This window comes from Myotis yumanensis, unplaced genomic scaffold, assembly GCF_028538775.1.
Source record: "Myotis yumanensis isolate MYYU_CA2020_CCGP unplaced genomic scaffold, mMyoYum1.0.hap1 SCAF_14, whole genome shotgun sequence".
Taxonomy (NCBI): domain Eukaryota; kingdom Metazoa; phylum Chordata; class Mammalia; order Chiroptera; family Vespertilionidae; genus Myotis; species Myotis yumanensis.
This window is the reverse complement of record NW_027223765.1, coordinates 28,775,049-28,797,515: the sequence shown is the minus strand read 5'-3', so window position 1 is coordinate 28,797,515 and position 22,467 is coordinate 28,775,049. Positions and strand designations below refer to the sequence as shown.

Here is a 22,467-nt window from a genome sequence, read left to right as displayed (position 1 = left end):
ATTGGAGGATCTGAGCTGGGTGCTGCTGCTTGTGTGCTGTAGGGATGGAGAAAATTTCCAGGTTTTAAAATTGTCACCTCACCCCGTCTACCCCTATGAAATGGTATCAGTTCTCTTCACATTACAGAGAATCATGCCCCGGGCGTATAAAAAAAATCATGGGATGGTTTTGGAAGCTTATGATCTCAACGATGCTGTTTGTATGTTTGTTTGTATGTGACTATAGCGAATTATTCGCCGTTAACGTTGGTGTTAAGGTGACAGTTTATTCCTTTTCGTGGCTGTGACTAGGAAGGACTCTGTTTTGCATCTTAGCAAATAAAGTTAATGTTTGTGAAAGTATCTGAATTGACATAAAGTTGTGTGATTTGTAACTGAAGTTGTGTGGAATTTGTAACTCCACCTTTTAGTTTTCTGTCTGTGTGTGTTTTCAAGAAACTTGCAAATTCTGATGCTCCAGCACTTAGGGAAGTATCCTCAACAGTGGAAATATAAACGACTTACTGTATGATATATTGTGCCACGCTCTCATATTTATAATGTATGAAGAATTCAGATTCCAAAATTTCTTTAGAAGGTGGGATGTTGAAAGATCCAGAAAGGTTGTTTACTTGTGGTTTTTGAGAATATAACAAATTATTTGCTATCTAAAGTTATAGAAAACTTACAGGTGTTTTGCTACATTTTCAAAATGTACTTTAAATTTATTCAAGTGGTCTACCAATGGTCATGTTTACAGCCAAATTGCTTTTGAATGAACATTTCTCTGTATCCTCTTTAGTTTTGATGTTCTGGTAAAACTAAGGGATATTCAGATAGATGTGAAATATGGAAAATTGTCATGCTACTAGAATTGCTTTCTTTGAAGACAGTAATACAATTACTGTTGATTTGAATGGCTTTAAGGGGGCTATGGTGTAGGGGCGAGGACTGGACTGAAGTTAAACATTCCCTAGGTTTGTCATCTTTGGGATGTCATTGTTGAGCTTTACTTTCCTCATCACTAAAATGAAGGTAATAAATTATATCGTAGTTTTTTTTTAAAAAATATATTTTATTGATTTTTCACAGAGCCGAAGGGAGAGAGATAAAGAGAGTTAGAAACATTGATGAGTGAGAAACATCACTCAGCTGCCTCTTGCACATCCCCCACCGCAACCCAGGTACATGCCCTTGACCGGAATCGAACCCAGGACCTCTCAGTCCGCAGGCTGACGCTCTATCCACTGAGCCAAACCGGTTTCGGCTATGGTAGTTGTTTTTAATATGTGTGTGAAAAAGTCCTTTTAGTGTTAGGACTTTAAAAATATACAGTTTTAATCTTTTCCCCTTGATTTTGGATCAAGTACCACAAATTTAACAGCTTAAACAAACCTCTTTATTATCTCAAAGGTCAGAAATCTGTGTACTTTTTTTTGTTTGTTAATCCTCACCTGAGGATATTTTGTCCATTGATTTTTAGAGAGAGTGGAAGGAATGGAGGGGGAGGGGAAGGGAGAGTAAGAGAGAGAGATGTGAGACACATAAATTGGTTCCCTCTCACACTCATTCCAACCTGCAACACAGGCACGCACACTTGACTGAGAATTGAACCGGAGATCCTTTGGTGTGTGGGCCAACGCTTCAACCACTAACCAACACCGACCAGAGCTCTGGGTACTTTTTGTAACCAGGCTCTCAGTTCAGCATCTCACCGGGGTGAAATCAAGATGTCAGCTGGCTGCAATTCTCATTTGAGGCTTAAGGTCTTCCAAGCTTACTACTTGTTGGCAGAATTAATTTCTTTGGCTGTATGAAGTCTTTTTTCTAGCTAAGTTCCTTACCATATGTCCATGTAGGCAGTTACAACATGGCTGCTTGCTTTTATCCAGGCAAACCTGACCAGTCTCTCGACTTCCTCTGTCTCTGATCTCTAGACTCCCCTTTAAGACCTCTTTTAAAAACTCATCTGATTAGGTCATACCCACCCAGGTTAATCCCCTTTTCGGTGAATCAACTGATTAGGGACTTTAACTACAAATGCAAAAATCTGTTTTCCATCTAACAGTCACAAGAATTATATCCCATATTATTCTATCTTTCCCACACTCAAGGGGAGAGGATTAGACAGGGGTGTGGGTCATTGAGGGTTTTTAGAATCAAGCTTTTTAAAAAAAATTATTGATTGATTTAGAGGTGGGGCGAAGAGAGAAACTGGTTTGTTGTTCCACTTATTTATGCATTGGTTGCTTCTTTGTGTGAGCCCCGACTGGAGATTGAACCTGAAACCTTGGCGTATGGAGATGACACACCAACAAACTGAGCTACCTGATCAGGGCAAGGGTATCAAGCTTTAAAGCAGCGGTCGCCAACCTTTTTGACCTCACGGACCATCAGTGGTCCGTGGACCAATGGTTGGTGACCGCTGCTTTAAAGGATATAGCCATTAGTTAAAATTGTTAGGGAGATACAGTTTAGTTTCTTAACAGAGAGGTGATGCAGTAGTGACTTGGTCAATCTTTGTTAGTGGAATAACAATATAAATCTTTAGAAATTAGATGATTCTTGCTGCTCTAATATTCTGTAGGGAAAATTCTAAAAGATTGCATAAGCCCCAGGATGAGATGAATCTTGAGGTAGGAATTAGGGTTGTGTCTAAAGAGAAGGAGGGATCAGTTTTCTGTCGTTTTGGTAGTTAAGAGGATAGGATCCCAGCTTCCTATCTTTAAATACTGAGAGAATCCTTGTCCTATTGAGAAATGTGATTCTTTTAAAATGAGCTTTTAAGTAGGTCATAGTTAGACCAGTTGGTTTTATAGAATCTTTTCTCCATGTAGTACATCCCTTCCTTATTGCTTCCATCAGGTTTTTTTCTCCTCTTCTAATTCCCTGTTCTTGCCAGTTAGTGCTTAAAGGACACTTCAAGTCCTACCTTCTTTCTTAAAAAAAAAAAAAAAAAAAAAAAATTTTAGAGAGCGGAAGGAAGGGGGAGAGAAAAAGAAAGAAACATCAGTGTGGCAGGGGTGGAAGTGGGGGTGGGGAGAGATAGACAGACATCGATGTGGGAAACATCAATAGATTGCCTTCTGCATGTGCCCCAACTGGGTATGGACCCTGCAACCTGGGTGTGTGCCCTGACCGGGAATAGAACCCACGACCTTTTGGTGTACTAGACTATATCCCAACCAATGGAGCCATACCTGCCAGTGTGAGTCCTACCTTTTTTATAAAATACATTCCTTTGTGTTGTGGGCCTAAATGATGTACCAATTAGTCATGTCTCTAAGGAGTTTTGTAAATTAAATAGCTATACTAATGGCTTTTAACTTGCTAGAAGCTCACAGTTACCAAAACATTTTACATTGTGACTCAGTACAAACATGCAATAGAAATAAAAGTGTCACAAAACAGTATTTTATGCAGTGCACTCTGATATACTGATTTTTTAAAAACGAATAATGCTGGTTGCAGCTTGCCTACCTGATCTAATAACTCACCTACCCAGAGTTGGAAAAGTAATCAAGAGAGTGCAAAGTATACTAGTGAAACTATAAGAAGAAACCATTTCACTTGCATCAGATTAACAAACATTAAAAATCCTGATATCAAATTTTGGTGAGAATTCAGAGAGTGTAAATTGATAGTCATTTTGCAAATGAATTTGTTTTAGCTAGTAAAATGAAGTATAGGTACCTTACATCTAGCAGTTACACTTCTGTCTACATTCCTGTGAGAGAAAATCTTATATACCAGGTTGTGAACAAAAATGTTCATAATAACCTTGTTTGCAGTAGCCAATATTTAGAAACAGACTGTTCATCAGTGGTAGAATGGATAAATAAATGGTAGTTTTCAAAAGTTAAAATAACCTTAAAAAAGTTAATCTTAATTCCTGTGATAACCTCACTTGGTCATAGTGTATTATCCTTTTTATATTTAATATTTTGTTAGGAATTTCGGGATATTTCTTCATGAGGGATATTGTGTTGTAGTTTTCTTTGGTTGTAATGTCTGATAGGTTTCAGTGTTAGGATTATGATAGTCTCATAAAATAAGTTGAGAAGTGTTCCCTCTGTTAGTGAGTTTGTGCAATACTGATTGATATTCTTTCTGGAATTTTAGCTAGAATTCACCAGTGATACCATCTGGACTTGGAATTTTTTTTTATGAGAAGGTTTTTGGTAACATTCAGTTTTTTAGTGGATGCAGGGTTATTCAGATTTTGTTTCATCTTAAGTCAGTTTTGTTAAGTTGTATTTTTAAAGAAAATTTTCATCTCATGTGTTGACATAAGTTGTTTATAAGATGTCCTTGTTAGCCTCCTAATGTCTGTAGGATCTGTAGTGATAACTTTTCTTTGATTTCTGGGGTTGTTAATGTGTTCTTTCTTTTTTTCTCTACCAGTCTAATTCAGGTTTACCAATTTTGATATCTTTTCTAAATATGTTTTTTTAATTGATTTTTTGAGAGGGAGAGAGAGAGAGAGAGAGAGAGAGAGAAACATCGATGTGAGAGAGAAACATCACAGTCAGTTGCCTCCCCACACACCCCTACAACCTGGGCATGTGCCCTGACCAGGAAGTGGTGCATGGTACGACACTCAACCAACTGAGCCACACCAGCCAGGCCTCAATATCTTTCCAAATAATAACACTGTCAGTTTTTCCCATTCATCTTTTCTCTTCATTTATTTTTGTTATATATAATTTTTTTCTTACATGTATTTTGGTTTTCTTTTTCTAGCTTCTTAAAGTGGAACTGAGGTCATAGAATTCAGACATTTCTTATTTTCTAATATAAACTTTCAAAGCTAGAGATTTTCCTCTAATGTATCCCATAGATTTTGGTAAGTTGTGTTTTTATTCAGTTTGAAATTGTTTCTAATTTGCTTTGCGATTCCTTTTTTGTTTGCTTTGTGATTTCTTCATTAACCCATGGATTACTTACAAGTCTGTCTAATTTTCAAATATTTGGAGTTATTTTAGACATCTTTTTGACTGCTAACTTAATTTCATTTTGAGGTTGGAGAATATCCTCTATATCAGTGTTTCTCAATCTTCCTAATGCCGCAACCCTTTAATACAGTTCCTCATGTTGTGGTGACCCCCAACCATAAAATTGTTTTCATTGCTACTTCATAACTGTACTTTTGCTACTGTTATGAATCGTAATGTAAATATCTGATATGCAGGATGTATTTAGGCGACCCCTGTGAAAGGGTCGTTCAACCCCCAAAGGGGTCGAGACCCATAGGTTGAGAACCGCTGCTCTGTAGGGTATTGAACTCTGTTTTATGGTCTAGCACAGGGGTGGGCAAACTTTTTGACTTGAGGGCCACAATGGGTTCTTAAACTGAACTGGAGGGCTGGAACAGAAGCATGGATGGAGTGTTTGTGTGAACTAATATAAATTCAAAGTAAACATCATTACATAAAAGGGTACGGTCTTTTTTTTTTTTAGTTTTATTCATTTCAAACGGCCGGATCCAGCCCGCGGGCCGTAGTTTGCCCACGGCTGGTCTAGCATATTGTCTGTCTTGGTAATGTACCTTTCATACTTGAAAAGAATGTGTATTCTTCAATAGGGTTGTCTTCTGTAAATATCAATTTGATTAAGGAGTTTTGGTAATACTTTTCAAGTAATTTATGTCTTTACTGTTTATGGGGGGTAGGGGGACAGTGGGGTTTGGTCTAGTTCTATGAGTTGCCGAGAGATGTTAAAATATCTATGACCATGGAATTGTCCATTTCTCCCTTAATTCTGTCAAATTTTGCCTCATGTATTTTGAAGCTTGTTTTTAGGCATGTACAATTTATGATTGTTTGTCTTCTTGATGAGTTGACCTTGTTATCATTATGAAATATCCCTATTTATTCTGGTAGGAGTCTTTGTATTGAAGTCTACTTTATCAGATATTAACATAGCCACTCCAACTTTCTCCAGCTTCCTGTTTCCATACTATGTCTTTTTCCATCCATTTACTTAAGATTTTTCCTTAGATTTAAGATGCACTTCTTGAAGCATATAGTTGAGTTTTGCTTTTTTATCCTTTTGGCAGTATGGAATTGGAATATCTCTTTCAATTATAAAAAAACATTGATTATGTGCTAATGCTTAGCAAGGTCTGTGAAGGGCCTGAGATTATACCCTAATTGCAGGCTAGCAAGTGTCATGTTGGTGGTTGACGCCAATAGGAATCCCTAATTTGGGGTGCGGTTGGTGAAGGTTAAAAAAAAAAAAGGAAACTTTATTCTGCTTAATTGTGATACAGCATAGCTGTGAAGCAGTCCTGGGGCCAGGACCCTCTGGCCTGACAGCTCTGCTCCCTGCTGGTCTGCTTTGTTCTGTGCTGGTCTATTCTGCTGTGATTTGGTCTGCTCCATTCTGTGCCAGTTTGTTCTGGCCTGTACTGGTCTGCTCTGTTCTGCTCTGGTGGGACATCTTAGGTGTTTCAGTTCAGCCTGGGAGACACAGTTTTCAGTCTTGGTGGAAAGGGAAAGTGTGCTTATAGAGCAGAGGGGAGACGGCTTATATGGACAGAAGTCCCTGCCCTCATGCAAATGAGGATTCCAAGTCATCCAAGATTGATTGGTCCAAAAGGCACTCCTGATTGGTCAGAATAGAGCTGCCCTGATTGGTCAGAGGTACACAACTCTGGATGGAGAAAGCCTCAGTCATAGTGGTTGAAATAGGATTCTAGGAACTCCTTTTTTAAGGGCTGGGTCCAATGGCAGAGTGCAGGCTTCTCCCTGAAGTGCAGTTTGCATGAGAGGCCCCTTTGTAAAAATGGCTGCTAGGCTCTGTTTTTTAAAAAATTTGAGACCAGTTAGCCACCATGAGCCCTTCTTAGTAGGTGTCTTCTTAGGGTTCACACAGGTTAACCTGCCACAGTTTAATTGGATGCTAGTAGGAGTTGTGAGACTCTTCGGTCAGAGATAAAGAACAATGCACTATATGGCAATAGCAGTAGCCACAGAATCAGCCCCAATTTGCACAGTTATGTGGAAGAGTGACACCTATACATGAAATGAGTGAGTTGTGTCATAGAGGAATACGAGGGTTGGAGAAACTTAAATCATTATAATGGGTAGTAAGCATGCCTCCCCTTTTCTTTGAGGGAGATGCCCAATTATACCAGGTTTATTCTTATTTAGAGCACTGAGAGGTAAGCCTTTTGCATTCTCTAGTAGATAGTATGAAGTAGCAAATGTGTAGATATTTTTATGATGGTAAACAATATGAAAGCTAAAGAGCATCTTAAGCTGTGTTGTACTTTATTGTTAAACTAGGGGCCCAGTGCACAAATTCGTGCACCTTGAAAGGAACTGTGGGCTATGAGGCTGTGGTGGGCGTAGGGGCAGGTCTTGGCCCATCCTCAGCACCCCTGCCTGGCCCCTCCCACTCTGGCCCTAGGTCCCCTGTCTACCGGCAGCCTGGCTCCCACCGCCACCACTCCCACACCCTGACGGCACCGGTCCTGGTTGCATCCGCTGATGGCGTGGAACAATTGGGGCCAGCACCAGCAGCGGGTGTGAGTGGGGCTGGCGCTGTCAGCAGGTGTAAGTGGCGGCTGCTGCCCCGATCGCCCCTCAGGAGCAGAGGGAGGTGGCGAATCCCTGAGGGGCGATCGGGGCCCGCAACCGCCACTTGCACCTGCTGACAGTGCCGAGCAATTGGGGTGGTGCCAGGTGCCGGCAATAGGTGCAAGCAGGGGCCGGTCCCAGCAGCAGATGTGAGCGCCGTGCGGGAGCAAAGAACTTGGAGTAACCACCAGAGGCTTGCCCTGATGACAGTGACCGGTGCCCTGCCTTGGTCTGGCACCCCTGCTCACCTGCTCCACCATCCCGCTGCGGCCAATGCCGGTCATGTTCCGCACGCACCCCCTGGTGGTCAGTGCACGTTATACTGACCAGTAGTTCAGTTGTTCTGCTGTTCGGTCTATTTGCATATTAGGGTTTTACATATGTAGATTCTAAATTAACTTTTGAGAAGAAAATGCCTTTGTGCCTTGTATTGCTAGGGATAATTAAAAAGTTGATGCTCACAGATGTAGGAAGCACTGTCACACACATGGTATGTGGCTAAGAATGCCATTGTTCCCTGCCGCGAGTCTGGACCAGGGTCCGGTGCGGAGAGCCCTTCGTCCTGGGAAACAGGGTGTGGCCAGAAAGGGGGCCGCCCCCACGCCTGTCGGGGTTTCGTAGGTAGCAGAGCAGCTCCCTCACTGCGATCTATTGAAAGTCAGCCCTCGACACAAGGGTTTGTAGATAAAAATTAAAAAAAAAGAAAAAAAAGAATGCCATTGTTCATTATGTAAGAGAGTTCCTGGCACTTGAGTCACACTTGTTTCAAATTCTAACTCAACCCCTTCCTAGGTATATAAACTTGGGCAAATTCTTTAACCTCTCTAAACCTCAGTTTTGTATTCTGTAATATGGGAATAATAAAAGCATGCCTCTTATGGATTACTGTAAAGGTTAAAAGGTGGGGTTTAAGTGTTAGATTATATTGCATTTTACATGAATCCAAAGGGCATTAATCTTAAAATTAAAAGGAGAATGAAATTATAATTAAATAAATGGTGAGGTTATTTTCCAGAAATAAAGAATTTTAATTAATTGGTTCTTATCAGCACATAGAGCTAGCACAGTGGTTCTCAACCTTGGCTGCACATTAGAATCACCTGGGAATCTTTTTAAAATCCTGATTTCTGGGCCTCATCCTCCAGAAATTCTGTTTCTTTGTTACTAATGTTGTGGCCCCACCCCATAACAAAGAAACAGAATTTCCGGAGGATGAGGCCCAGAAATGAGGATTTTAAAAAGATTCCCAGGTGATTCTAATGTGCAGCCAATGTTGAGAACCACTGAGCTAGGAGATTAAAACTTTATTAATGAGAATGGTCAGAGAATGAAGTACTCTTGTTAATTGAGAGATGAGGATTATGGCCAGAGTTTTTTGCTTATTGTTAAACATATTTCAAACAACAGGCTCTTTTTCTTTCCTTAGAAAGTACTGCATCCTAGAAAGGCAATTTAATACATTCTTGGTAATTGAGAAACTTTGATGGTTGTATGAGGATTATTTTTTAATTATTAGCTTTATGTATAATTTTTTAAAGAGACTACAAATGAATCTTTACCAAGAGCAAAACATATCTTGAAAGTTACTAGACAAAATGAGATGATAGATGATTGCTTTTATTATCATAAAAGTGGGGTACAAAGAAGAAAACCCTGATTAACTTAAGAATTTATTTTAGTTATGAATTTAAAAAATTTTTTTAAAAATGTAAAGGCAGCTTGGGGTAGGAGAGTGAAAACTAGGGCCAAAGACATGAATTTTAATTACAGCTGTAGCACTAACTACCTGTAATGTCTTTGAGTCATTACTTTTCTCTGGCCTCTGTTTCTTCATTGTAAAGTTAGCGTCTTGGGCGTCAGTTCCAGGATTCGGGCCGGCAGGGGCAATCGGGCAATCGGGCCGGCAGGGGAACAGTTAGGCGTTGACCAGGCTGGCAGGGGAGTAGTTAGGGGATGATCAGGCTGGCAGGCAGAAGCATTTAGGGGCAATCAGGCAGGCAGGCAGGCGAGCAGTTGGGAGCCAGCAACTCTGAATCAGGTCATGTAGAATGTTTGATTTGAAAGTCCTTAGTTTGGACAACCTAATTGTGTTATCAATAGGCTCTTTTCGCCTCCTCATCTTTAACTAGTTATTAGAATTGTTCATGCTTTCCTCTAGTAGCTAGAGTCTAGCTAGCTGGTAAGTGTACAGACCAGTTATGTTAATATTGAGATAGTAGTTACAGGTTTTGGTGCCAGCTTTTGGTGTGTGTGTGCTTCTTTATTTGGGAAGAAAGAGATTAGCAAGTGCTTTCATATAGTTTTATTCAATGTGAGTTATTCAAGCATTTATTGAACATCTACAATGAAGCATAAACTGGGTATAAAGATATTAAAGCATAGTTTTGTCTTTCTGATGTGCAGAGAAGGTGATTCACGATTCAGAACTTAGGTGACATCTTCTCTAAAAATCTTTTCCTGATTGCTCCTTTCTCCCTTTCTTAAATCCAGGGCTGGTCTAAGTGTTCTTCCTTTGTGTTTTACTGGTATGCTGTGCCAGGGCTGCTATGACTGTGGAATTGGTGTTCTGCATAAAGGTACCTCGCCGAGGGCGTTGGTGGGGGCTGAAATCCAGATTTTATTTTGCTTGATGAACTGTCCATTTGCTTTTTCACCTTTTTCTAATTCACCTGACCAAAGGAGGCCTTCCCCCCCGCCACCCCCCCCCAATTCTTAAAAAGAATTTGTATATGCTAGCTAGCAGATATCTACATTAAGAACATTTTGTAGTGTGCTTTTTCTTTTTTTGTATCTAAGTTTTATACTAGGTAATAAATGTGTTGAGGTGATTTGTTGAAGTGAGAAAATGCTTCCTGAAGTTGAATTCTTATGTAATTTTGAAAGAAAAGTGAAAGTTAGCTAGCCAAGAGTAGAATAATGGATAGGGAATGGTATTTCAGGTGAATGCAAAGGGACAGGGTTGTGATCTAGTGTTGCCCATTGCTTTTTCAAACTTTGGTCCTTGCACCAGCAGTGTCAGTATTACCTGGGAATTTGTTAAAATTCAAGACCTTGAACCTCACCCCAGTCTGACTGAATCAGAAATTCAGGTGATTCTGCTGCAGACTGAAGTTTGAGGGTCACTACTATAACCCACTTTGTGAGGAAGCATTAGTTAAATGTATGTTCAGACCATAGGGTACCTGTGAAAGAGTGATTAAAATATAGAGCTGTTAGCAGTGACCAAAGTGTCTAGTGTGCCAAACTAGAGTTTGAACTTTGTCCTTAGGCCTGTGGTTGCACATTAGAATTACTTGCGAGTTTTAAAAATATACCAGTGATTGGGATCAACTCCAAACCAACTGATACGAAATCTCTGAGCATCTGATGCACATTGTGAACTATGTAATTGACTGAACTTGGTTATTGATTATAATAGTATACACCTTGACTGAGAATATGTCAAATACTATGTCAGGTAGCATGATAATAATGAAATAACAGCATTTTATGGAGGTATTATTCCCATTTCACAGATGAAGTAGAGAGATTAAATACTTTTCCCCAATATTACCTACCTAGGAAGTGGTGGGTTTGACTACAGGTTTTTGTGACTCTAAAGTCTAGTCTTTTAAGCAATTTTTTTTTAAACCCAGGGTACATAAACTTAGATGGAATACAATCATATCTTTTATTTATTTTTTATTGATTTCAGAGAGAAGAAGGGAGAGGGAGAGAGAGATAGAAATACCCATGATGAGAGAAAATCATTGATTTGGCTGCCTCCTGCATGCCTCCTTGAGCCCACAACCTGGGCATGTGCCCTGACCGGGAATCGAACTGTGTGTGACCTCCTGGTTCATGAGTTGATGCTCAGCCACTGAGCTACACCGTCTGGGCACCAATCATATCTTTATTTCACTAACCTCTAAGTGAGATTTAGCATTTTCTTTGATTTTTGAATATAGGTAACAAATCACAGTTGTATAAGCAATACCTGTGACTTTGTTACCAATAGAAATCAGAAATACTTTCATATTAAATTACAGATGTTGCAGATATCTCAGAATGTTTAGGCTATAATTGTTAGACCCACCTAGATATATATTATTTTCAATTCTAACCCAAGTATATGTTTCTTTATTGATTTTTAGATAGTAATAGAAAGACAAACATCAATCAGTTGCCTCCAGTATGTACCCCGCTGGAGATCAAACCCGCAACCTAGGTATGTGCCCTGACTCGAAATTGAAGCTGCAACCTTTGGTGTACGTTTGATGCTCTAACCAACTGAGCCACCTAATCAGAGCCCACCTCTAGACCTTTATTTGCTGTGTTAAAGAAGTATACATATTGCTATGTCATAACTTTGCTTTTTAAAATACATTGATAGTTGTATTTGAGTATAATTAATAATGCATTTTCTAAGCATGCTACCATGTGCTGAGGAAGAGAGATTAATAGGGTAGGGTAGAAGGGAATTTAAAAAATCCATTTGTTTGGTTATCTCTCAGAATAGAGATGAGGTCCTTATAAAAGAGACAATTTCTTTTCATTCTCCAGTCCCTTTTTATTTGACTTGTTAAATAGGACTGAATGCCAAGCTTTTTGTTACATGTCAAAGTTCTAGATTAAAAAATACTTTGGGTTTAGATTGCTTTTTTCTAAGCACTTCCAAGAAAAATTAGAGATAATGATATGCATTATCTCATCAGTCATTCTAACTATCCTGTAGTCTGATAAGTGCTGTTCAATAGAACTTTCTGCAGTGATGGAAATGTTTTGTGTGAGTGCTGTTCGATTAATTACAATGTTGCAAAGAGACAAAATAACATAATAATAATTAACAGCAATATAACAATTTTCTATAATAAAAAGCATAATATGCTAATTAGACCGGACGTCCTTCCGGACGACCTTCTGGTCGAAGCTGGGTCTGCGAGGGAAGCCTGGGTCCCGGGTGCCAGAGGGAAGCCGGTGCCGGCAGCTGGGGGAAGGAAGGCCTACCCTTGCACAATTTTTATGTGTCAGGCCTCTAGTCTATAGTAATAAAAGGGTAATATGCAAATTGGTCACGACACCCTCAGAGTCAGGACCGGATATACTAGTCACAAACAGTATACAAATGGACCCTCCAACAATAAGAGAGGAATATGCTAATTAGCCACAACCAGTATGCAAATTGACCATCGCTCCAACACACAAGATAGCTGCCCCCATGTGGTCAAAGATGGCCTGCAGGGGAGGGCAGTTGGGGGCGACCAGGCCTGCAAGGGAGGGCAGTTGCGGGGGGACTGGACCTACAGGGGAGGGCAGTTGGGGGCAACCAGGCTTGCAGGGGAGGGCAGTTGGGGGCAACCAGGCCTGCAGGGGAGGGCACTTGGGGGGGACTGGGCCTGCAGGGGTGGGCAGTTGGGGGGGACTGAGCCTGCAGGGGAGGGCAGTTAGGGGCAATCGGGCCGGCAGGGGAACAGTTAGGCGTTGACCAGGCTGGCAGGGGAGTAGTTAGGGGATGATCAGGCTGGCAGGCAGAAGCATTTAGGGGCAATCAGGCAGGCAGGCGAGCAGTTGGGAGCCAGCAAGCAGTCCTGGATTGGAGAGGGTGCAGGCTGGGCTGAGGGACACCTCCCCCCACCCCCCAGTGCACGAAATTTGTGCACCGGGTTTCTAGTATATAATAATAGCTGATAATATTGTTCATATGCCAGGTACTGTTTTAAGCATTTTACATATGTTAACTGAGGTAGTCCTTACAACAACCCTATACGGTGTGTACCATTGATATGACATGGATACTGCTGTTAAGTCTCTGTTTACAGATGAGGAAATTGAGGCACAGACAAGTGATTTTCCAAAAGTCACATAATTAGCAGAACTGAGACTCAGACCCTGGCAGTATGGCTTTCTTTATGTTCCCTTTACAGTGTAGTCCTTTATCACTTTCTTTAAACCCTCAAATGCATATAGTACCGAATGCTGTCAGAAAGAGTATACTAAAAGGAATTTAAGATAAGCCATTTTGTTCTGTTATTAACTGAAGTTTATAATACTTCCTCCTTTATTATTTGAATCTAATCATAACTAACATAGATATTATTAAACAGTAATTTAGATTTTACCCTTCAAAATTAATTTAAAGCTTGGTTCAAAAATTGAACATTAACACAGACATACTTGTTTTATTGCACTTTGCAGTATTGTGTTTTTTGCAAATTAAGGGGTTGTGGCATTGAACAAGTCTGTTGCCACAGCATTTGCTCAATTCATGTCTTTGTGCCACATTTTGATAATTCTCGCAATATTTCAAAGTTTTATTATATAATATTTGTTATGGTGACCTATAATCAGTGATCTTTGTTGCTGTTGTAATTGTTTTGGGGCACCATGTACCATGCCCACATAAATGTTATGTGTGTTCTGACTGCTCCCCTGACTAGCTGTTCCCCCATCTCTTTCCCTTTCCTTCGGCCTTCCTATTTTCTTAGACATACAGTATTGAAATTAGGGCAGTTAATAATCCTACAATGGCCTCTAAGTGTTGAAGCAAAAGGAAGAGTCGTGCCTCTCTCACTTTAAATCAAAAACTCGAAATGATTAAGCTTACTGAGGAAGGCATGTCAAAAGCTGAGATAGGCTGCAAGGTCTCTTGAGGTCATCAGTTACCCAAATTGTGAATGCAGAGGAAAAGTTCTTGAAGGAAATTAAAAGTGCTATTCCAGTGAACACATGAATGATAAGAAATCAAAACAGCTTTATTGCTGATATGGAGAAAGTTTTAGTGGTTTGGATAGAAGATCAAACCAGTTATAACATGCCTTTTAGCCAGCAGTTCTCAACCTGTGGGTCGTGACCCCTTTGGCGGTCGAACGACCCTTTCACAGGGGTCGCCTAAGACCATCCTGCATATCAGATATTTGCATTACGATTCATAACAGTAGCAACATTACAGTTATGAAGTAGCAACGGAAATAATTTTATAGTTGGATCACAACATGTATTTAAAGGGCCAGAAGGTTGAGAACGACTGCTTTTAGCCAAAGCTCAATCTAGACCAGTGATGGCGAACCTTTTGAGCTCGGCGTGTCAGCATTTTGAAAAACCCTAACTTAACTCTGGTGCTGTGTCACATATAGAAATTTTTTGATATTTGCAACCATAGTAAAACAAAGACTTATATTTTTGATATTTATTTTATACATTTAAATGCCATTTAACAAAGAAAAATCAACCAAAAAAATGAGTTCGCGTGTCAGCTCTGACACGCGTGTCATAGGTTCGCCATCACTGATCTAGACTAAGGCCCTAACTCTTCAATTTTACCAAGGCTGAGAGGTGAGGAAGCTGTAGAAGAAAAGTTTGAAGCTAGCAGAAGTTGGTTCATGAGGCTTAAAGAATGAAGCTGTCCCATAACATAAAAGTACTGATATAGAAGCTATAGCAAGTTATCCAGAGGATTTAGTAAGATAATTAATGAAGGTGGCTGCACTAAACAACAGATTTTCAATGTAGACAATGTAGCCTTACATTGGAAGAAGATACCATCTAGGACTTTCATAGCTAGAGAGAAGTCAATGCCTGGCTGCAAAGCTTCAAAGGACAGGCTGATTCTCTTGTGAGGGGTAATGCAGCTGGTGACTTTAAATTGAAGCTATGCTCATTTACCATTCTGAAAATCGTAGGCCCCTTAAGAAATGTGCCATATCTACTTTGCCTGTGTTCTATACATGGTAAAAATAAAGCCTGGATGACAGCACATCTGTTTATAACATGTTAACTGAATATTTTAAGCCCACTGTTGAGACCTACTGCCCAGAAAAGAAAGATTCCTTTCAAAATATACTGCTCGTTGATAATGCACCTGGTCACCCAAGAGCTCTGATGGAGATGTACAATGATACGAATGTTGTTTTTATACCTGCTAATATAGCATCCATTCTGCAGCCCATGGATCAAGGAGTAATTTTGACTTTCTGATCTTATTTAAGAAACATTTAGTAAGACTATAGCTGCCAGAGAGAGTGATTACTCTGATGGATCTGGGTAAAGGAAATTAAAAACCTTCTGAAAAGGATTCATAATTCTAGATGCCATTAAGAACACTCACGATTCATGGAAAGAGGTCAAAATTAACAGTTTTTGAAAGAAGTTGATTCCTCATGGATGACTTTGAGGAGTTCAAGACTTCGGTGAGGGAAGTAACTGCAGATGTGGTGGAAATAACAAGAGAACCAGAATTTGAAATGGAGTCTGAAGATGTGACTGAATTATGCAATCTTATGATAAAACTTGAAAGGATAAGGAATTACTACTTTTTTAAAAAATATATATTTTTTATTGATTTTAGAGAGAAAGGGAGAGGAGAGAAAGATAGAAGCCTTAATGATGAGAGAGAATAATTGATCAGCTGCCACCTGCACACCCCCTACTGGGGAATGAGCCTGCAACCCAGGCATGTTCCCCTACCGGGAATCGAACCATGACCTCATAGGTCAACGCTCAACCACTGAGCTACACTGGCTGGGCAGAATTACTTTTTACGGATGAGCAGAGAAAGTGGTTTCTTGAGATGGAGTCTGCCGGAAGCCGGTCCACCCTTGCTGCTTGACACAGTCGCTGCAAGGAAGAAACATCTGCACAGCTTATGTTTCAAGGGACCTGGCATATATGGCATATGTTTGCTCCCCCTCTTAGCGCTATGTATTTTAAATAGGACTACCTCCCCGAGAAAGGTTGTTTCCCCAGGTGAGGATTTTTCCCTGGAGTTAGAGATTAATAGGACTAAGACTGTTGGCAATAAATTTGGGACTTGTTGGGCCCACATCCCCAGGGGTCTGCCCACCAGGGAAAGCACCAAAGCCTGTACCTCTGGAGACCACCGACACAGGGCAGTCCCAGGGAAGGCAAGCATCGAGGCTGGAAGGACATAACCTTTACTTGGTAGGATAATCTCCTTCAGTCACTTCCTTGTAGTTTATCAGTAGAGCAGTGACCTTGGAATAGCCCTTATAATGGAACACAGAGATTAACCTAGACCAGGGGTGGGCAAACTTTTTGACTCGAGGGCCACAATGGGTTCTTAAACTGGACCGGAGGGCCGGAACAAAAGCATGGATGGAGTGTTTGTGTGAACTAATATAAATTCAAAGTAAACATCATTACATAAAAGGGTACGGTCTTTTTTTTTTAGTTTTATTCATTTCAAACGGGCCGGATCCGGCCCGCGGGCCGTAGTTTGCCCACGGCTGACCTAGACAGTATTAAACTCAACGGAACTAAATTAACAAACGCCCTAACCTTTGGAATAGAATTGATGGGATTAAACTCAACAGAACTAAATTAACAAACGCCCTAACCTTTGGAACAGAATGGATAGGATTAAAATTAACTGGTATAAATACAGATGTAACAGGACAATAAAGAGAACCTGGCTAGAGAACCTGGCTATGATGATCAACTGAACGCTGTCTCCGTGTCATTCCTTCTTCGCTGACTCCGTCCACACCTTTGGGAACCCCTGCACCTGCTGGGGCTGGACCCCAAAAGGAGTCTCAATTTTTGTCTTTGTGCACAATAACTTTGTTTCAAAGCCAAATTATAAAATAATATTTTAAGGAGCATTTTAAAGGTAGTTAAACTCAATATGCATGAAACAGTGCAAATAACTCAGTGCATGGTGAACAGCTGTGACTGAGTTAGTGGGTGAACCATGACAACTCTGTTTAATATCTGTCCATTGTACAAAATGCTATTGATTGTGAGGTGCATCTTTATCTCAGAAATATTAAAATAAGGGGGGAAATGTACATGTTTGAATAAGTGAACAACACTAGATGGTGAGAAGCTTCCCATACCAGCCGATTTAACATGTGATATGGGTGGAAGTGGATTAATAGCACTGCTGATAGTATAGTGTTAATAATATGAATTGCTGCTATGTTATGGAAGCTCACCTTTTGAAGATCACTGGTAACTGAAAATTTGTATTTGCAATGGGCTGTTCAGAGAGTTGTAGAATTTGTTGAAAGAATGTCTAAAGAGGGCAACACGCCCTGGTTGGGTGGCTCAATTGGTTGGAGCATCGTCTCATGCATCAAAAGGTTGCAGGTTTGATTCCCCGTTAGGGCACATACCTAGGTTGTGGGTTTGATCCCTGTTGGAGCAGGTACAGGAAGCAACCGATGGATGTTTCTCTCTCACATTGATGCTTCTCTCTCTCTAACCCCCCTCCCCCAAAATCAATAAAAACAATCCTCCAGTGAGGATTAAAAAAATAATAAAGAGTAACAAGTAAGAAATAGTTCTTAGACACTATGTGTAAGCTAAGTTATGAAATTAAAGCAATGACACTTTGATAGGCATGTTTTGAGAGATAGGTCAGTACTAGCAGCACAGATAATACAGAGTAAGTTTTAGGCAAATGTATCTTAATTTTGGAGAACCTGGCTGCCATTTTTTTTTTCATGTTGCACTGTAAGTTCTAGTTTAATTTTCATAGCTTTGGAAAATAGTTTGCTAGTAGTTTTGGTGCATTTTATTAAAAGGATAGTAACCATCACCTAAAACATATTGAAATTTTATTAATCAAAACAAAGTTCCTATGTGTATAAATGTTGTGTGCATGTGTGTGTATTTGAGTATAATTCCTTTGACATATTAAACCCAAATCTTTCCACCACCACCCTTCAGTAGGAATGTAGCTCTTTAATCTGGGCCATAGTTAGAAATATCAATTACTTCTGTCAAGTCTGATAGTGATTTTTTTCATATTCATCCTTTTTTTGTTAATTGATTTCTCCAAATGATCATCTCTTTCTGATTACCTTTACCAAGAAAAGTAATCACATTGGTTAAGTTGCAAATACCTTGGGCATTCCCTTATGGGTAACTAACTGCTTTTTTCTTGTTTCTTTTAAGATTCTCTTTGTCTTTAGCCCTAGGCATTCAAATTATGACTTTATTTTACTTCTTGTATTGGGATAAATTGATAATTCAGATGTAGCTTTCTTTTTTATGCTATTAAGTGTCTTCAGGGCAGGGGCATGTTGCATTTGTGTGTTCCATAGCAGCAGAACACAGTATTGGAGAAAATAGTAGACACTCAATAAATATTGCTTAAATTCAGCCAAATTGAATAACTTAGATTCATACTGTAGACTAAGCTTTATTGCTATACTTAAAGCCTATTTATTAGAGGTTATTTCATTATAGCTTTAAATATACTTGATAATAACATCATTCTTTTCTGAGATTCATTCTTTTATTGTGTTATTTACTCCTAAATTTTTTCAACCACCTTTTTCCTTTCTAATTTATTACTTCATTTACTGATTACATATTGTTACTGATCAGTTTCAGTCTAAGGTCAAGCTAGACAGAGCTTGGAAATAGGAAATAATTCTTTTCTTCTATGACCTCACTTTAAATAGAAACAGACATGTTTATAAAAATCCTTATCTTTTACTTATTTAGAAAATTTTTTATTTTTTATTTTTTTTTTAAATCTTTATTGTTCAGATTATTACATTTGTTCCTCTTTTTTCCCCCCATAACTCCCCTCCTTCCAGCTCCCACCCCACCCTCCACCCTCACTCCCCACCCGCTGAGTTCATCCATAGGTGCATGATTTTTGTCCAGTCACTTCCCGCATCTCCCACACCCCTTTTCCCCTAAGAATAGTCAGTCCATTCCCTTTCTATGTCCCTGATTCATTATAATCACCAGTTCATTCTGTACATCAGGTTATTTATTCACTTGATTCTTAGATTCATTTGTTGATAGATGCATATTTGTTGTTCCTAATTTGTATCTTTACCTTTTTCTTCTTCTTCCTCTTCTTAAAGGATACCTTTCAGCATTTCATATAATACTGGTTTGGCGGTGATGAACTCCTTTAGTTTTTCCTTATCTGTGAAGCTCTTTATCTGACCTTCAATTCTGAATGATAGCTTTGCTGGATAAAGTAATCTTGGTTGTAGGTTCTTGGTATTCAGCACTTTGAAAATTTCTTGCCATTCCCTTCTGGCCTGCAAAGTTTCTGTTGAGAAATCAGCTGACAGTCGTATGGGTATTCCCTTGTAGGTAATTGAGCCTCTTTCTCTTGCTGCTTTTAAGATTTTCTCTTTGTCTTTTGCTCTTGGCATTTTAATGATGATGTGTCTTGGTGTGGTCCTCTTTGGATTCCTTTTGTTTGGGGTTCTCTGCGCTTCTTGGACCTGTAAGTCCATTTCTTTCTCCAGGTGGGGGAAGTTTTCTGCCATTATTTCTTGAAATAGGTTTTCAATATCTTGCTGTCTCTCATCTTCTGGCACTCCAATAATTCTGATATTAGACCGCTTAAAGCTGTCCCAGAGGCTCCTTACACTATCTTCACACTTTCGGATTCTTTTTTCATTTTGCTTTTCCAATTGGGTGTTTCTTGTCGAATCTTTGGTTTGATTCTTGTGCTCCTCTGGTCTGCTATTGGGTATAATATTCTTTATTTCAGTCCGTGTATGCTTACTTTCTAATTTCTTTATCGTAGCATCGAGGGTCTCATTAGTTTTCGTGAGGCTCTGCACAAATTTATGGCAAGCCCTCAAAATTGCGATTCTTAGCTCCATATCTTCCATTTCTGTCATGTTTTTTTGTCTCCGCATCTTATATGCTTTCTTGGTGCCCCCCCTTGTGGTCTCTGTGCGCAGTCTTGTTCTAGCCAAGCCTTAATTGTTGTAGTTAACACTAGAGGGATTTGACCACCAGGGTGACTGGCTGTAGGAATTAGCTGTGGAAAACGTCTGTCTTCTGGGGAGGCGTTATTCCAGCCTTTGCCTGAGGCGGTCGGCAAATGGTTGTGCGCAGGGCCTGGGCGGGGCGGGCTCAACAGGGCGGGGGGAGGGAGCAGCTATGGCCGCTCTCAGACCGTCCCCAGGGGCTCTGCCTCTCTGTCCCAACAACCGCTGCAAACCTCGGAGGGGCCGTAGCCAGACAGTCCCGCTTCTCCCGTTTGAGTCTGGGTCCCTAGAGACTCGCCCGGATCTGTAGCCCAGAGTCTGAGACTCGCTCCTGATTGAAAACGACAATCGCGCCCTCAGCCGCCAGCCCGCTTTGCGCGCGCACCCTCACCACCGCACCGCCGTACCTTTAAATTTTCCACACTGCGCCTCCGCTGAGCGTCGGAATGCTGTTGTTTTTGCTTCTAGTTGAAGAGACTCTCCTCAGCCAGCCTTCCCGTGGTTCTGGTTGATGTCCGCTCCGACTTTTAGTTGTATTTTTGAAGTGGTTGTCCACGGCGGCAGTCTCCGGTGTTTACCTATGCCGCCATCTTCCCAAAATCCTTTAGAAAATTTTTTAAAGTTCTCATCCGAGGGCATGTTTTCCTTTTTTGTAAATTAATTTTAAAGGCAGAGGAAGCGGCGCAAGGGAGTGGGGGGGAGGGAGAGACACAGGCACCCCAGCCGGACCAAGAAATGAACCCATAACCTTTTTTTTTTTTTTTTGGTAATGTTTATTGTTGAGAGTATTACAGTTGTCCCTCTTTTTTCCTCCGATTGCCCTCCTCCACCTGGTTCCTGCACCACTCCAGGCCTTTGCCACTCTTGTCTGTGTCCATAGGTAATGCATATATGCATAAAAGATCTTTGTTTAATCTCTTCTCACCCCTCTTCCCTATGAGAATCACCAGTCTGTTCCATTTCCAAGCCTCTGATTCTATTTTATTCACCAGTTTATTCTGTTCCTTAGATTTCTTTTAAAAAATATATATATTTTTATTGATTTTAGAGAGGAAGGGGGAGGGAGAGCGAGATAGAAACATCAATGATGATGAGAGAGTCATTGATTGGCTGCCTCCTGCATGCCCCCCACTGGGGATCAAGCCCACAACCCAGGCATGTGCCCTTGACTGAAATCGAACCTGGGACCCTTCAGTCCGCAGGCTGATGCTCTATCCACTGAGCCAAACCAGCTGGGGCTGTTCCTTAGATTCCATTCGTTTATTTTGATTTTTAGATTCAATTGTTGATAGATAAGTATTTATTGCCACTTTATTGCTATATATTTGATTTTTTTCTTCTTCCTCTTCTTAAAGAATACCCTTCAACATTTCATGTAATACTGGTTTGGTGGTGATGAACTCCTTTAGCTTTTTCTTGTCTGTGAAGCTCTTTATCTGACCTTCAATTCTAAGTGATATCTTTGCTGGGTAGAGTAATTTTGGTTGTAGGTCCTTGCTGTTCATCACTGAATATTTTTCCCCTCCTTTCTGACCTGCATAGTTTCTGTTGAGAAATCAGCTGACAGTCGTATGGGCATTCCCTTATGGGTAACTAACTGCTTTTCTCTTGCTGCTTTTAAGATTCTCTTTGTCTTTAGCCCTGGGCATTCAAATTATGATGTGTCTTGGTGTGGTCCTCTTTGGATTCCTTTTGTTTGGGACTCTCTGTGCTTCCTGGACTTATAAGTCTGTTTCTTTCACCAGATAGTGGAAGTTTTCTGTCAATATTTCTTCAAATAGGTTTTCAGTATCTTGCTCTCTCTCTCCTCCTTCTGGCTCCCCCATAATGCAAATGTTGGTACACTTGAAGTTGTCCCAGAGGCTCTTTACACTATCTTCATATTTTTTAATTCTTTTTTCTCTTCTGATTAGGTGTTTTTTGCTTCTTCATAGTTCAAGTTGTTGATTTGATTCTCAGAATCCTCTACTGTACTGTTGAATGCCTGTAAATAATTTTTTTTTTAATATATTTTTATTGATTTTTTACAGAGAGGAAGGGAGAGGGATAGAGAGTTAGAAACATTGATGAGAGAGAAACATCGATCAGCTGCCTCCTGCACACTCCCCACTGGGCATGTGCCCGCAACCAAGGTACATGCCCCGACCGGAATCGAACCTGGGACCCTTGAGTCCGCAGGCCGACGCTCCATCCACTGAGCCAAACCAGTCAGGGAC

General features: G+C 40.3%; 1 protein-coding gene across 3 annotated transcripts in view; it reads left to right on the top strand.

Annotated features, from left to right (window-relative positions):
• Positions 1-22,467, top strand: part of STAG1 (STAG1 cohesin complex component) — a 332,216-nt gene that overhangs the window by 1,026 nt on the left and 308,723 nt on the right. Inside the window, exon 2 of one of the 3 annotated variants that reach the window (XM_070433470.1) lies at positions 11,696-11,769. The exons of the other annotated variants lie outside the window; for them this stretch is intronic. The gene's annotated coding sequence lies outside the window, so the exon portion shown is untranslated. The remainder of the gene's footprint in view (positions 1-11,695; positions 11,770-22,467) is intronic. 3 annotated transcript variants of the gene reach the window in all.